The sequence below is a fragment of the Protopterus annectens genome, chromosome 3.part0, assembly GCF_019279795.1.
Source record: "Protopterus annectens isolate FY-2018-M chromosome 3.part0, PAN1.0, whole genome shotgun sequence".
Taxonomy (NCBI): domain Eukaryota; kingdom Metazoa; phylum Chordata; order Ceratodontiformes; family Protopteridae; genus Protopterus; species Protopterus annectens.
In genome coordinates, this window is record NC_056731.1 from 1,361,851,364 (window position 1) to 1,361,857,363 (window position 6,000).

The following is a 6,000-nucleotide window of genomic DNA, read 5'->3' on the forward strand; positions in this document are numbered from 1 at the left end:
ACGTCGATACCTGTAACATGTGGTTTCCTGCCGCCAATTGGTATTCCTGAGTAAATTATTACATGCAAATCAGCTGTGCAGCTACTCCATTTGCCAATTACGCGGCAACAGTGTATAATTGAATTCTTCACTTGGGCGTTGCCTTTTTTCCCTACCTTCGGGGAGACAGCCTGTATGTGTTTTGTTGTGTGGAATTACAACTGCTGTTTGTAGAGACACGGATATTTTGGATTCATGTCCCCCGTGGATTGTGTGTGATGGCTAGAGTATGTGGTTCTACATGTGAGTGTACCTGTCATCTCAACCGTCTGATAAGGGACTATTGCAAACAAAACCTGTAACATCGCCGTCTGTTCCATTATACAACAGCTACGATTTCACATGGCGCCTTTACAAATGTGTCTCTCACAAGGTATGTTAATGCTTCTGCAGATGTAATTGAGTGAGTGGATGTTTGTGATGTTATTACAGTCTGTATTGCTATTGTTTCATGTGTGGGAGATGTAGGTGGGTGTACATAGCATATACAGGTTTGTGGGGACTGCATTTCTACTTATTCCATATATGTGTGTGGGCTCCTTCCCTAATTGAAGACCTATCAGTTAGTAGACTGAAACTATGGTTGTTACGGGCTTATACATTGGGCCGTTGTTAATTGGTTTCTATATAGTATGCAGGTGAGGTTGATACTTCCATACCTCCGGAAATACAGCGATATGTAAAGGAATGTTACTAAATGACAGCTGTCCCGTGTATTTCTGTCACAGATATTTGCACTCATTGCAGTTGTGTTGGTGACTGAACCTCTTTGGCATGGGTTGCCACCTTTTCAAATGGCCATAGTGGGACATTTGCAGGGCACACATCAGTGTTTACAGGCTGACACATACCCACGGTCAGTACACAGGATAGCACATGCTTTTATCCTGAATACATACTTATTTTTGTAGCACTTTAGCTACTTATCATGTTTCATGTAACATTTACATTTTTTAGATACAGGCATAACTATTTAATGCAACTATTACATAATATATAGGACATAATTATGTCCTACAATCTCAGACATTTGCCCTTTTCAATATTTTTTGTCAGGACACAACTGCCCAGGGAGGGGCTGTCCCTCTTAAAGTGGGACAGGTGGTAACCGTATGCCTACGGCCAGCTATAACCACACCTACCATAATGATCTACCTCTGAGTTAGCACTAACAGACACACGATGCAAACACACACACACATATTACAGTCCCACGGAAATGCACATGGCACCCTCAACACACACATACACAGAATACAGCAATCACAAACACAGTTGAACACAGTACCTACGTGGACCGCAACACCAGCAGCGATAACTAAATGTCCCTTAATATCGTGATAATATTACATGCGGTTCTAGTGTTCCGGTACTGTGTTCTTTCGGTCTTTCAGCCTCGTGATTATGCGTGTCGGTATGTGACACATTCCATAGTTGGCAGTATCCTATTTATTTGTACCTCCACGGTTGTGTACATGTCGTTGACCTATCTACATATTTGCAGATATAGGTGAATCCATATATATCAACATATATTTCTCTGTCCCCCTTTCTATCTCTATTATGTATATGTATATCTATATATATATATATATATATATATATATATATATATATATATATATATATATATATATAGATATATATATAAAAAAAACAGAGCGAGTGACAGGCAGAATACACCTTTCATTGTGTACATGTTGGTGTATACTGTTACCTGGACTCTGCACGTTTGTGTTTGAACCTGTCACATTACACACCTGCCACTGGTACATCTTGGGTAGCTTAGTGTTAGGTGATTGTGTACATGATTGCATGTTCTACTCCTGGCAGTGGTCATTTTACCCTTCAGAGCAGGCACTATTAGTACAAGGGTGAATAATGCTGGTTTCACCTGTTCTGGACATCACTGACCGTGATCTGCGCGATATTCAGAGAAGCTTAGCCCTGTTTCATGCATATCCGTATAGTCATATTTAAACTACGCTTACCAGCACTGGGCAACGCATATTCCCGCTAACATGTGCTAAACATGATCTGATGACCTGCATCCAACATGCATTATTCATGCCTTCAGGATTACATTACATCCCTTGCAGGACGTGGGACCGGGAACATGCACAACAGTCACTGCATTTACCACTTGGGCATCTGGGATTTGTACACATGTTATGGCATTTTGTATGTGGACTGTACTACGGCTGTTACTCCATGCTGTGATCAAATGGGTAACTCAGTTAGTTTACATATGGATGAGACCTATTAATGGTATGTCCAAGTGATGTGTAATGGATGTGCGCCAGCATTGGGTATGTATGTCACAGTGAGCCACACACTATAATGTGCTACACCTTCACACAACTGTAGGTGGAGCATGCTGGAGTGACAGATACCTGTCATGGGTACACTCCATGCTTCACCACTGCATCCATGATTACATTATATGGAGCCCCTCAGTAACATACCAGGGAATCCATGCAGAGTGTGTGGGGAACAGTGATTACACACATGGATCCCGCAATTGGCTCTGCTCCACTGAGCGACAGTTGGTTACTCGATGTGGTGGTGACAGCAGACACTGTTTGCCTTGATTGATGAATGGCCTCTGACAATCGGGCATGTACGTACTGATGTACCTATGAACCTATACACACAGTACCAACACATGCTGATAGGTGCGTGTACTGTTCAGGTGTTGACATTCCTTGTTCCAATAGCTGTTGTGTGTACAATGGTTGAGGGCTGCCTATGTAGGATTCACACAGTAGGCCACCTATACATTACAATTTACAGGTGGTCGTGTGTGTGTGCCATCCATTTTACTGTGTGTGCAGGTGGAAAGGTGTGTCAGTCCATAGGGGCCTACACTGTCAGAGTATGTGCTATACATTCCCTGTTTGCCAAGGCATAGGCATATTGGGCATGTCTCCATCTGCCTACTGGGGCTGGCACAGGGTGTTCGTGGTCTGAATCCCTCTGTGCCTGTGATGGCGTTGGCAATTGCGGTGGTCTGTGAGGGCCTTCACCATTTTGTCCCTGCTGCAGCTGTTTCCGCAGGATCATATTATGTAGCATGGCACATACTATGAGGATGTGGGCACACGTGGCTGGAGAGGACTGCAAGGCTCCACCAGATATGTCCAAGCAAAGGAACCTTGATTTCAGCATCCCGAACACACGCTCTATGATGATTCTGATTTGTGCGTGTGCCTCATTATGGCGTTCTTGCATGGGTGTGTGTGCATTTCTGATGGGAGTCATCATCCATGGCTCCAGTGCATAGCCAGCATCCCCCACAAGGTGGCCATGCGGGATGTCCCCCCTGATAAATACCTGATACAGCTGTGAGGCATGCCAGATGTGAGAGTCATGGCAGCTTCCACGGCTGCCAGCACACACATCCATGATAATGCCCTGGGCATTGCACATGACCTGGCAGTTGATGGAGTGGTATCCCTTGTGGTTTATGTAATGCCTACCATGCTCACCGGGTGGTGACTTGATATGTATGTGCATGCAGTCTATCACACCCAGTACCTCTGGGTAGTGTGCCACATGGTGGAAGAGATGCATATTGCTGGCCAACTCCTGCTGAGTTTAGGGGAAGTATATATGCTCATTGGCATGTGGTAACATGGCATCCAGGAGCTGGTGTAGTACCCTGGATGCTGATGCCTGTGAGATCCCCATTATATCTCCAGTTGGCCTTTGAAAGGTACCTGTGGCTAGTATTCGCAAGCTTACACATACGTTTGTGTCCACTGGGATGGGTTCTCCTCTGTTGTTTCTGGATCTCAGGCATGGCCGGCACAGCTCAACTATTTGCTGTAAGATGTACCTGTCTACCCTGTAACGCTCTACTATCTCCAGATTATGTAGCCCCTGGTAGGTTACCCTTGGTCTGAACACTCTTCTCCTCCTCTGGGGCCTGTGGTGGTTGTCAGCATCATCCTCCACAACACTGTCAGTCTCTAACACCTGGTGATGAATCACAGCTATGGCAACTCCCAACATGTACATTGTAAAAGTTCCCCGTATGTTTACACTTATGGTGCAGTGTTTGGGAATACACAGGTGTGTGTGGGGTGCTTTCACGCTTTACACTATTGTGCTGTGAACACCGATGATGTCATAGGGTGTTTATGTACGATTGTAGCTACAGGGTATCTTATGTGTTTTACGACAGGAACTACTGTTATGGTGCCTTTGGCATTGAATTACATTTGGCTGCTGTGGATTATCTCTTGCCCTTCCCTTTACATTTCTTCAAGTTTCACCTCCCATTTTCTGGCATGCATCCAGCAGCCTGCTTTCATTTGTACTTTCCTACACCTGGCTTATCTTGCGTAATGTGTTCTATGGCCAGTTTACTGCAGGTTTGCTTTGTTCTACTATGACAGTTCTCTTTTCTTTGCAATCCAACCTCCCCTTATCCTGTTTTGCAGGTTTCTGCGAGCAGACTTGTCAGCTGCCGTCGATTGCCCGCTGTGAGTTAATAGGTGTTAATTGCTCAGTTGTACTCCAATTACCCTACTGCAGCATTTTCTTATTTTCTTCCCCTGACCTTCCTGTTTGAGCTATGGTGCATGGCTCATGCGTCTGATTACTGGGTTTGGGGCACGTTTTCCTCCCCGTACACATGCGCTTTTGGGCACCATATGTGCTCTCAGCTAAACGATGCTATACCTGCCTCCCCACCCCTGTCCTGCGGCTTTGCTTAGCAATGGCCAGGCTGGTTTTGCATTGCTCCAATGTGCTTACAGCTACGGTGGCACACCCCACTGCTGATCATAGCCGGCCTTAGGCATAGGCCAACTAGGGGGCCGCCTAGGGTGCCGCTGTAGTAGGGGCACTTTTCCAGTATTTATTTGGTGTAGGCAGACTAGGATGGGGGTACTGGGTGGTGTGGTGAGGGGCACCGTGGAGCCCTTTTGCCTAATGCACCAGTTGACCTAAGGCCGCTCCTGCTGCTGATGTCATGTATACCTCTAAGCCACTCCTCAGTGTTGTAGTGTTGCACCGTATGGCGGGACATTTGCGATTCACTATTACCTGCCTCATTTGCATGGCATTGACTACTAATTCCTAGTTACCATGCCGAACATTGTCACAGACCCTTAGCAACCCTTGCAGCTTGGTTGTGGTGTACCATGCATACCATTGAGTATTATGGTGAAATCATGATTTGTATTACATTGTGATTTTATGACATTTGTATATATTTTCTTTGTGTTCCCGTTTGCGCACACATGCCCTGCAGTTGTACTTTCCGTTACTGTGGACATGACATTAAATGTTGTTTTTTAGGTGTTGTGCATCTTGTCTTATGCCATTGGCTGTATATATTTAGCCATTGGCATATACATGAGTCTGGTCCACTTTCATAGCTCCGATGTTCTGTTTGGAAAAATGTAAACTGTGTTTTTTTGGTTTACATTTCTGTGGGCTTATGCTACGTCTGCACCACTTCATGAATCACTATGTACCTTCATTTGCATGGTGCGGCACTGCGCATAGGGTGATTAGCATACCTAAGCTGAGGGCTGCGCAGATCTGGCGTACGCCGGTAGTGCATGTGGAATTGGATCGTACCTGAATCGCTCAGTGGCCATGTTTGGCATTATACCGCCTACACTACGCCTGCGCCTGGTGCAAGCTTCATGAATCCCGGGGAGTTAGTATCTATAAGCAAGTAAGCAAGTACTATGCCACCCAGGTGGAAGATGTAAGCAGGCTTACTTCCCTGCATATAAAAAAAAAACATGTTTGTGATGGCCCACCACTGCCAACCAGTATTCAAGGAGCCTCAATCCTCACCACTGGCAACAGTGGGGGATGTTCACTGGGATGATAACAGGTGCACGCACAGTATTTATAGATGCAGCTCTCTACATAAAGTGAAATTTCCCTTAAGAACACACAGAGACAACAGTCAGTCCAGGGCTGCTGGTTTCTCCTTCT